Raw genomic sequence first — 12,500 nt, 5'->3', positions numbered from 1 at the left:
TGGTATGTTTACAGCTGAAATATACCTAGTCACATGATGCCACGATGGGACGTTTACAGCTGAAATATACCTAGTCACATGATGCCACGATGGTATGTTTACAGCTGAAATATACCTAGTCACATGATGCCACGATGGTATGTTTATAGCTGAAATATACCTAGTCACATGATGCCACGATGGTATGTTTACAGCTGAAATATACCTAGTCACATGATGCCACGATGGGACGTTTACAGCTGAAATATACCTAGTCACATGATGCCACGATGGTATGTTTACAGCTGAAATATACCTAGTCACATGATGCCACGATGGGACGTTTATAGCTGAAATATGCCTAGTCACATGATGCCACGATGGTATGTTTACAGCTGAAATATACCTAGTCACATGATACCACGATGGTATGTTTACAGCTGAAATATACCTAGTCACATGATACCACGATGGTATGTTTACAGCTGAAATATACCTACCGTAGTCACATGATGCCACGATGGTATGTTTACAGCTGAAATATACCTAGTCACATGATACCACGATGGGACGTTTACAGCTGAAATATACCTAGTCACATGATGCCACAATGGTATGTTTACAGCTGAAATATGCCTAGTCACATGATGCCACGATGGGACATTTACAGCTGAAATATACCTAGTCACATGATGCCACGATGGGACGTTTACAGCTGAAATATACCTAGTCACATGATGCCACGATGGGACATTTACAGCTGAAATATACCTAGTCACATGATGCCACGATGGTATGTTTACAGCTGAAATATACCTAGTCACATGATGCCACGATGGGACGTTTACAGCTGAAATATACCTAGTCACATGATGCCACGATGGTATGTTTACAGCTGAAATATGCCTAGTCACATGATGCCACGATGGGACATTTACAGCTGAAATATACCTAGTCACATGATGCCACGATGGGACGTTTACAGCTGAAATATACCTAGTCACATGATGCCACGATGGGACGTTTACAGCTGAAATATACCTAGTCACATGATGCCACGATGGTATGTTTACAGCTGAAATATACCTAGTCACATGATGCCACGGTGGGACATTTACAGCTGAAATATACCTAGTCACATGATGCCACGATGGTATGTTTACAGCTGAAATATACCTAGTCACATGATGCCACGATGGGACATTTACAGCTGAAATATACCTAGTCACATGATGCCACGATGGTATGTTTACAGCTGAAATATACCTAGTCACATGATGCCACGATGGGACGTTTACAGCTGAAATATGCCTAGTCACATGATGCCACGATGGGACGTTTACAGCTGAAATATGCCTAGTCACATGATGCCACGATGGGACATTTACAGCTGAAATATACCTAGTCACATGATGCCACGATGGGACATTTACAGCTGAAATATACCTAGTCACATGATGCCACGATGGGACGTTTACAGCTGAAATATACCTAGTCACATGATGCCACGATGGGACATTTACAGCTGAATATACCTAGTCACATGATGCCACGATGGGACATTTACAGCTGAAATATACCTAGTCACATGATGCCACGATGGGACATTTACAGCTGAAATATACCTAGTCACATGATGCCATGATGGGACATTTACAGCTGAAATATACCTAGTCACATGATGCCACGATGGTATGTTTACAGCTGAAATATGCCTAGTCACATGATGCCACGATGGGACATTTACAGCTGAAATATACCTAGTCACATGATGCCACGATGGGACATTTACAGCTGAAATATACCTAGTCACATGATGCCACGATGGGACATTTACAGCTGAAATATACCTAGTCACATGATGCCACGATAGTATGTTTACAGCTGAAATATACCTAGTCACATGATGCCACGATGGGACGTTTACGGCTGAAATATACCTAGTCACATGATGCCACGATGGTATGTTTACAGCTGAAATATACCTAGTCACATGATGCCACGATGGTATGTTTACAGCTGAAATATACCTAGTCACATGATGCCACGATGGTATGTTTACAGCTGAAATATACCTAGTCACATGATGCCACGATGGTATGTTTATAGCTGAAATATACCTAGTCACATGATGCCACGATGGTATGTTTACAGCTGAAATATACCTAGTCACATGATGCCACGATGGTATGTTTACGGCTGAAATATACCTAGTCACATGATGCCACGATGGTATGTTTACAGCTGAAATATACCTAGTCACATGATGCCACGATGGTATGTTTACAGCTGAAATATACCTAGTCACATGATGCCACGATGGGACGTTTTTGATATCTTTACATTCTCCGGATAGCTCGTTCTGCAGATTAGGAAAACAAAAAGAGTTTCCAGGCTGTAATGAGACAAATCAATCTTACTTCAGCTGATAGCAGAGATGCACAGCAGAGACACACAGCAAAGACACACAGCAGAGACACAAAGCAGAGACACACAGCAGGGACACAGAGCAGAGACACAAAGCAGAGACACAAAGCAGAGACACACAGCAGAGACACAGAGCAGAGACACAAAGCAGAGACACAGAGCAGAGACACAAAGCAGAGACACAAAGCAGAGACACAAAGCAGAGACACACAGCAGGGACACAGAGCAGAGACACACAGCAGAGACACAGAGCAGAGACACAAAGCAGAGACACAGCAGAGACACAAAGCAGAGACACACAGCAGAGACACAGAGCAGAGACACACAGCAGAGACACACAGCAGAGACACAGAGCAGAGACACAAAGCAGAGACACACAGCAGAGACACAGAGCAGAGACACAAAGCAGAGACACAGCAGAGACACAAAGCAGAGACACACAGCAGAGACACAGAGCAGACACACAGCAGAGACACAGAGCAGAGACACAAAGCAGAGACACAGCAGAGACACAAAGCAGAGACACACAGCAGAGACACACAGCAGAGACACAAAGCAGAGACACACAGCAGAGACACACAGCAGAGACACAGAGCAGAGACACAAAGCAGAGACACAAAGCAGAGACACACACCAGAGACACAAAGCAGAGACACACAGCAGAGACACAGAGCAGAGACACAAAGCAGAGACACAGCAGAGACACACAGCAGAGACACACAGCAGAGACACAGCAGAGACACAAAGCAGAGACACACAGCAGAGACACACAGCAGAGACACAAAGCAGAGACACACAGCAGAGACACACAGCAGAGACACAGCAGAGACACAAAGCAGAGACACACAGCAGAGACACACAGCAGAGACACAAAGCAGAGACACACAGCAGAGACACAAAGCAGAGACACACAGCAGAGACACAAAGCAGAGACACACAGCAGAGACACACAGCAGAGACACACAGCAGAGACACAGAGCAGAGACACAAAGCAGAGACACAGCAGAGACACACAGCAGAGACACACAGCAGAGACACAGCAGAGACACAAAGCAGAGACACACAGCAGAGACACACAGCAGAGACACAAAGCAGAGACACACAGCAGAGACACACAGCAGAGACACAGCAGAGACACAAAGCAGAGACACACAGCAGAGACACACAGCAGAGACACAAAGCAGAGACACACAGCAGAGACACAAAGCAGAGACACACAGCAGAGACACAAAGCAGAGACACAAAGCAGAGACACACAGCAGAGACACACAGCAGAGACACAGAGCAGAGACACAAAGCAGAGACACACAGCAGAGACACAGAGCAGAGACACAAAGCAGAGACACACAGCAGAGACACAGAGCAGAGACACAAAGCAGAGACACAGCAGAGACACACAGCAGAGACACAGCAGAGACACAAAGCAGAGACACACAGCAGAGACACACAGCAGAGACACAAAGCAGAGACACACAGCAGAGACACACAGCAGAGACACAGAGCAGAGACACAAAGCAGAGACACAGCAGAGACACAAAGCAGAGACACACAGCAGAGACACACAGCAGAGACACACAGCAGAGACACAGAGCAGAGACACAGCAGAGACACAAAGCAGAGACACACAGCAGAGACACAGCAGAGACACAAAGCAGAGACACAGCAGAGACACAGAGCAGAGACACAAAGCAGAGACACAGCAGAGACACAAAGCAGAGACACACAGCAGAGACACACAGCAGAGACACACAGCAGAGACACAAAGCAGAGACACACAGCAGAGACACAGAGCAGAGACACAGCAGAGACACAAAGCAGAGACACACAGCAGAGACACACAGCAGAGACACACAGGCAGCATACCAGAGTGGGGGAAGTAGAGCAGGTTGTTTTGTATTTGGCAGTTAAGTGTTGGGTCAGACATGTTTCACCATGTCAATGCCTGTGTGTGTGTGTGTGTGTGTGTGTGTGTGTGTGTGTGTGTGTGTGTGTGTGTGTGTGTGTGTGTGTGTGTGTGTGTGTGTGTCAAGCAATGTGATTGGACCTTGCTGCCTGAGTAACGTCTGAGGAATGTATATACAGCGAGCCATAGATCACTGTTTTCATTCTCTTATCGCTCTCCTTCCAAGACTAATGATGTTGAAGTTTGACTGAGAGCTCTGGCAGCCATGTTTGTGTTTCTCCCCTTATCTGTCCACCATTGCCATTGCCAGTCCATCAATATAGTCTGCTTCTTATCCTTCATGACTGCAAGAAAACCAGTGTTGGGGAAACTATGTTAAAACTGTAGTTGACCAAATTACTAGCTACATCACAGTGAAAAGTAGTTAAACAACATCTTAACTACTCTAAAAAGAATGTATCTTGTCAAACTAAAAAGCTCTACTTTCAAAAAGTAGTCCACTGACATCCAAACTACATCACAGGAAATGATCACAAACTGACTGTGGAATGTCATATTGTTACACAGAGTTTACAACTGAACTGACACTGAGTGAAGTGTAGGTGTTTTTGATTAGGACCAGGCCAATCTTTACTTAACCCATTGATACCTGATGCAGCATTTGTGTGTGTATCCCTTTAAGACCACGAACCGCATGACGCGGTTCGCGGTCTTAAAGGGATACACACACAAATGAGGGATATACACGCAAATGCTGCATCAGGTATCAATGGGTTTTCACAGAAAAACAATGCTGTTTTAAGCAGCACCAGGATGTGTTTTAAGGAGAGGGTAGAGAGTAATTGTTGAAGGAAAATGCTAAATATCTCTGGAAATTCATAGTATTCGATCACAGCCATCTTGGTTGCAAACCACAGGGGATTTTAATCAAATAGCAGGTGATTGTCATTAAATGACAACATGGCCAATGAGTCTGTGAGACTACTATGAATATGTAGTTTTTAATTACCTACCTAAACTACATGGCTCAAAGTAGTTATAACTACTGAAAAACTACTGGACACGAGTAAAAAAAGAAAAGAAAAGGCAAGCACACTATATACTCCCCTCTTTCTGTAGGGAACAGTTTTGAACAGGGCTACTGTGTGTTGTGTGTGTGAGAGTGAGAGTGAGTGTGTGTGTGTGTGTGTGTGTGTGTGTGTGTGTGTGTGTGTGTGTGTGTGTGAGAGAGAGAGAGTGAGTGTACAGTCTGTGCTGCGTGCGTATGCTGTAGTGGTGTATGTTGTGTGTGTGAGAGTGAGTGTACAGTCTGTGCTGTGTGTGTATGTTGTGTGTGTGAGAGTGAGTGTACAGTCTGTGCTGTGTGCGTATGCTGTAGTAGTGTATGTTGTGTGTGTGAGAGTGAGTGTACAGTCTGTGCTGTGTGCGTATTCTGTATGTTGTGTGTGTGAGAGTGAGTGTACAGTGTGCTGTGTGCGTATGCTGTAGTAGTGTATGTTGTGTGTGTGAGAGTGAGTGTACAGTCTGTGCTGTGTGCATATGCTGTAGTAGTGTATGTTGTGTGTGTGAGAGTGAGTGTAGTCTGTGCTGTGTGCGTGCGTATGCTTTAGTAGTGTATGTTGTGTGTGTGAGAGTGAGTGTAGTCTGTGCTGTGTGCGTATGCTGTAGTAGTGTATGTTGTGTGTGTGAGAGTGAGTGTACAGTCTGTGCTGTGTGCGTATGCTGTAGTGTATGTTGTGTGTGTGAGAGTGAGTGTAGTCTGTGCTGTGTGCGTATGCTGTAGTAGTGTATGTTGTGTGTGTGAGAGTGAGTGTACAGTCTGTGCTGTGTGCGTATGCTGTAGTGTATGTTGTGTGTGTGAGAGTGAGTGTAGTCTGTGCTGTGTGCGTATGCTGTAGTAGTGTATGTTGTGTGTGTGAGAGTGAGTGTACAGTCTGTGCTGTGTGCATATGCTGTAGTAGTGTATGTTGTGTGTGTGAGAGTGAGTGTACAGTCTGTGCTGTGTGCATATGCTGTAGTAGTGTATGTTGTGTGTGTGAGAGTGAGTGTACAGTCTGTGCTGTGTGTGTATGTTGTGTGTGTGAGAGTGAGTGTACAGTCTGTGCTGTGTGCGTATGCTGTAGTAGTGTATGTTGTGTGTGTGAGAGTGAGTGTACAGTCTGTGCTGTGTGCGTATTCTGTATGTTGTGTGTGTGAGAGTGAGTGTACAGTGTGCTGTGTGCGTATGCTGTAGTAGTGTATGTTGTGTGTGTGAGAGTGAGTGTACAGTCTGTGCTGTGTGCGTATGCTGTAGTAGTGTATGTTGTGTGTGTGAGAGTGAGTGTAGTCTGTGCTGTGTGCGTATGCTGTAGTAGTGTATGTTGTGTGTGTGAGAGTGAGTGTACAGTCTGTGCTGTGTGCATATGCTGTAGTAGTGTATGTTGTGTGTGTGAGAGTGAGTGTACAGTCTGTGCTGTGTGCATATGCTGTAGTAGTGTATGTTGTGTGTGTGAGAGTGAGTGTACAGTCTGTGCTGTGTGTGTATTAGGGCTGTTGAAACGAATTTTGATATTCGAATATTATTCGAATTTAATAATTATGAACGAAATTCGATTATTATTATTTTTTTTAAACGAATATTTTATTTTTTATTTTTTTATTTTTTTTATTTTTTTTATTTTTTTTTATTTTTTTTTATTTTTTTTAGAACACTAGAACAGTGACAAGTTCTGACAACATACTTGAAGAAAAGAGTGTTAACTGAAGTTGACTGTTGAAGCTGCTATAGGCTACTGATGTAAACCTACCTGTAGCTCTTAAAATGTATGTTCATTCATTGTTAACTGAAGTTGACTGTTGAAGCTGCTATACTGAATGTAAACCTGTAGCTCTTAAGTGCAATACGTGACTGTTTTTTTTTTGTTCATGGCTCATTGTTGTTTTGGCAAAGTTTACTTATTTGTTTATTGATAAGGAGCTCAAACAAAGGCTGTGTCTTTTTTTATTATCAATTATTTTATTTTAGTATTTCAGACAGCACCAATACTCACTGATGAATATTAACTAAGCTCTGGTTATCTGACCTATTTTCTAATGCAATGAATGTATGTACATTGTACAAGGAACATGTTTTCTTAAATAAACATCATTGCTGGACTATTTGTGATAAGCCTAATATTATTTTGAATATTCATCCACCATTCACTTTTCCATCTACATTTGGTAAAATGCTTAGAAAAAGTTTTACTTGGTCAAACCCAAAGATTCAGCTATATTTAGAATCAGAACATAACATAAGAGAAGACAACAATTCACTCAGACCAAAAAAAAAAAAATTTTTTTTTTTTTTTATTCAATTAAAAATTAATTAAAATATTCGAATATAATTCGAATATTAAAATGTATAAAGCACTGAAATTCGAATTTGATTATAGAGGGAGATTGACAGCCCTAGTGTGTATGCTGTAGTAGTGTATGTTGTGTGTGTGAGAGTGAGTGTACAGTCTGTGCTGTGTGCGTATTCTGTATGTTGTGTGTGTGAGAGTGAGTGTACAGTGTGCTGTGTGCGTATGCTGTAGTAGTGTATGTTGTGTGTGTGAGAGTGAGTGTACAGTCTGTGCTGTGTGCATATGCTGTAGTAGTGTATGTTGTGTGTGTGAGAGTGAGTGTAGTCTGTGCTGTGTGCGTGCGTATGCTGTAGTAGTGTATGTTGTGTGTGTGAGAGTGAGTGTAGTCTGTGCTGTGTGCGTATGCTGTAGTAGTGTATGTTGTGTGTGTGAGAGTGAGTGTACAGTCTGTGCTGTGTGCGTATGCTGTAGTGTATGTTGTGTGTGTGAGAGTGAGTGTAGTCTGTGCTGTGTGCGTATGCTGTAGTAGTGTATGTTGTGTGTGTGAGAGTGAGTGTACAGTCTGTGCTGTGTGCGTATGCTGTAGTGTATGTTGTGTGTGTGAGAGTGAGTGTAGTCTGTGCTGTGTGCGTATGCTGTAGTAGTGTATGTTGTGTGTGTGAGAGTGAGTGTACAGTCTGTGCTGTGTGCGTATGCTGTAGTGTATGTTGTGTGTGTGAGAGTGAGTGTAGTCTGTGCTGTGTGCGTATGCTGTAGTAGTGTATGTTGTGTGTGTGAGAGTGAGTGTAGTCTGTGCTGTGTGCGTATGCTGTAGTAGTGTATGTTGTGTGTGTGAGAGTGAGTGTACAGTCTGTGCTGTGTGCATATGCTGTAGTAGTGTATGTTGTGTGTGTGAGAGTGAGTGTACAGTCTGTGCTGTGTGTGTATGTTGTGTGTGTGAGAGTGAGTGTACAGTCTGTGCTGTGTGCGTATGCTGTAGTAGTGTATGTTGTGTGTGTGAGAGTGAGTGTACAGTCTGTGCTGTGTGCGTATTCTGTATGTTGTGTGTGTGAGAGTGAGTGTACAGTGTGCTGTGTGCGTATGCTGTAGTAGTGTATGTTGTGTGTGTGAGAGTGAGTGTACAGTCTGTGCTGTGTGCATATGCTGTAGTAGTGTATGTTGTGTGTGTGAGAGTGAGTGTAGTCTGTGCTGTGTGCGTATGCTGTAGTAGTGTATGTTGTGTGTGTGAGAGTGAGTGTACAGTCTGTGCTGTGTGCGTATGCTGTAGTAGTGTATGTTGTGTGTGTGAGAGTGAGTGTAGTCTGTGCTGTGTGCGTATGCTGTAGTAGTGTATGTTGTGTGTGTGAGAGTGAGTGTACAGTCTGTGCTGTGTGCATATGCTGTAGTAGTGTATGTTGTGTGTGTGAGAGTGAGTGTACAGTCTGTGCTGTGTGCATATGCTGTAGTAGTGTATGTTGTGTGTGTGAGAGTGAGTGTAGTCTGTGCTGTGTGCGTATGCTGTAGTAGTGTATGTTGTGTGTGTGAGAGTGAGTGTACAGTCTGTGCTGTGTGCGTATTCTGTATGCGCCTGACTTGGTCAGTAACAAAATACCACTGAAATAATATGTTACGTAACAATCCAGGATAATGGGCTGGGTACCTTCCTGTCAAGACAACAGCCTTGGTCCACAAACAAGGAAACAGTGGAAGGAAGGAGCAGCCACGCTTTGCCTTGCTGTCACTCGCCTGTGTGTTTTGACCCTCTCCTCGGCAGAAAGGCAGATTTCAACAGCTCTGTAAATAGATCTGCGTTGTCTTCACAGCCCCTGGTGCACCTCTGATACCTGGCTGTTGTCTTCACAGCCCCTGGTGCACCTCTGATACCTGGCTGTTGTCTTTACAGACCTGTTGCACCCCTGATACCTGGCTGTTGTCTTTACAGACCTGTTGCACCCCTGATACCTGGCTGTTGTCTTCACAGCCCCTGGTGCACCTCTGATACCTGGCTGTTGTCTTCACAGCCCCTGGTGCACCTCTGACCCCTGGCTGTTGTCTTTACAGCCCCTGGTGCACCTCTGATACCTGGCTGTTGTCTTTACAGACCTGTTGCACCCCTGATACCTGGCTGTTGTCTTTACAGACCTGTTGCACCCCTGATACCTGGCTGTTGTCTTCACAGACCTGTTGCACCCCTGATACCTGGCTGTTGTCTTTACAGACCCTGTTGCACCTCTGATACCTGGCTGTTGTCTTTACAGCCCCTGGTGCACCCCTGATACCTGGCTGTTGTCTTTACAGACCCTGTTGCACCCCTGATACCTGGCTGTTGTCTTCACAGCCCCTGGTGCACCTCTGATACCTGGCTGTTGTCTTTACAGCCCCTGGTGCACCCCTGATACCTGGCTGTTGTCTTTACAGACCTGTTGCACCCCTGATACCTGGCTGTTGTCTTTACAGACCCTGTTGCACCTCTGATACCTGGCTGTTGTCTTTACAGCCCCTGGTGCACCCCTGATACCTGGCTGTTGTCTTTACAGACCTGTTGCACCCCTGATACCTGGCTGTTGTCTTTACAGACCTGTTGCACCCCTGATACCTGGCTGTTGTCTTTACAGACCTGTTGCACCCCTGATACCTGGCTGTTGTCTTTACAGCCCCTGTTGCACCCCTGATACCTGGCTGTTGTCTTTACAGCCCCTGTTGCACCCCTGACCCCTGGCTGTTGTCTTTACAGACCTGTTGCACCCCTGATACCTGGCTGTTGTCTTTACAGACCTGTTGCACCCCTGATACCTGGCTGTTGTCTTTACAGACCTGTTGCACCCCTGATACCTGGCTGTTGTCTTCACAGACCTGTTGCACCCCTGATACCTGGCTGTTGTCTTTACAGACCCTGTTGCACCTCTGATACCTGGCTGTTGTCTTTACAGCCCCTGGTGCACCCCTGATACCTGGCTGTTGTCTTTACAGACCCTGTTGCACCCCTGATACCTGGCTGTTGTCTTCACAGCCCCTGGTGCACCTCTGATACCTGGCTGTTGTCTTTACAGCCCCTGGTGCACCCCTGATACCTGGCTGTTGTCTTTACAGACCTGTTGCACCCCTGATACCTGGCTGTTGTCTTTACAGACCCTGTTGCACCTCTGATACCTGGCTGTTGTCTTTACAGCCCCTGGTGCACCCCTGATACCTGGCTGTTGTCTTTACAGACCTGTTGCACCCCTGATACCTGGCTGTTGTCTTTACAGACCTGTTGCACCCCTGATACCTGGCTGTTGTCTTTACAGACCTGTTGCACCCCTGATACCTGGCTGTTGTCTTTACAGCCCCTGTTGCACCCCTGATACCTGGCTGTTGTCTTTACAGCCCCTGTTGCACCCCTGACCCCTGGCTGTTGTCTTTACAGACCTGTTGCACCCCTGATACCTGGCTGTTGTCTTTACAGACCTGTTGCACCCCTGACCCCTGGCTGTTGTCTTTACAGACCTGTTGCACCCCTGACCCCTGGCTGTTGTCTTTACAGACCTGTTGCACCCCTGACCCCTGGCTGTTGTCTTTACAGACCTGTTGCACCCCTGACCCCTGGCTGTTGTCTTTACAAACCTGTTGCACCCCTGACCCCTGGCTGTTGTCTTTACAGACCTGTTGCACCCCTGATACCTGGCTGTTGTCTTTACAGACCTGTTGCACCCCTGATACCTGGCTGTTGTCTTTACAGACCTGTTGCACCCCTGATACCTGGCTGTTGTCTTTACAGACCTGTTGCACCCCTGATACCTGGCTGTTGTCTTTACAGACCTGTTGCACCCCTGACCCCTGGCTGTTGTCTTTACAGACCTGTTGCACCCCTGACCCCTGGCTGTTGTCTTTACAGACCTGTTGCACCCCTGACCCCTGGCTGTTGTCTTTACAGACCTGTTGCACCCCTGATACCTGGCTGTTGTCTTTACAGACCCTGTTGCACCTCTGATACCTGGCTGTTGTCTTTACAGACCTGTTGCACCCCTGATACCTAGCTGTTGTCTTTACAGACCTGTTGCACCCCTGATACCTGGCTGGCTGAATCGGCTGTGTTGTGCGCTGGCTGGGGATTTGCTCTCATCAGAGGCTTTGAGATGTATCCTCAGACTGTTACCTGAGGTCACAGACAGCAGGTTACCATGGTTACCATCCCGTCTGTTTGTGTATATTGCATGCACAGCATTAAAGACCTTGGTCTGGCTCTGGCTCTATTCCTCCGGCGGTGCTAAGGCGTGTGGTTTATCCCATAACAGCCGTAATGTATCTGAGGACATGGCAGTGTGATGTGTCAACAACATCATTCTCTCACTCATTTACTGTAGCTCCGTGTCGACTTGTATGAGGACCAAATGCTCTTACAAAGATAGAAAGAAAAAGAGGAAGAAATGTTGCCAGTTGCCACTTCTACAAGGGGCTAGTTTAGGGTTGGAACTACAATTAGAATTAGGATTAGATTCAAATTAGGACAATGGTTAAGGATGAAGTTAAAATCCTCTGACATTCCGCGAGTTATTGTGATGAAGTAGCCTATTGTAATTAGCTTTCCCTCATCCGAGCCAACTTCTACCTCAGTTAGTGATTTCCTGACTGTTTCCCAGAATGACCTTGACAACCTCCAGAGGACGGGCCTGAACTTGTTGCTTTCAAACAAAGTCCGGCGCATATCTGCATGGTATTCTGCTTTCTCACTGTGTGACTGTTGAATGTCTCTTGGGGCAAAATGGTAGCTAGAAAGAAGCTTTTGGCCAGTTATCAGAGAAATGCACACTAAGCAACCCAGAAAATCATCACCAATACAGCTTTCTTTCCCGTATCTCTCTTCTTCTTCTTTTTTAAAGGGTAGTTTTGGTTAAGCTAAACGTTAG

This window comes from Poromitra crassiceps (assembly GCF_964638095.1).
Source record: "Poromitra crassiceps genome assembly, chromosome: 2".
In the NCBI taxonomy this organism is placed as follows: Eukaryota; Metazoa; Chordata; class Actinopteri; order Beryciformes; family Melamphaidae; genus Poromitra; species Poromitra crassiceps.
Note: the sequence above shows the minus strand (reverse complement) of the source record.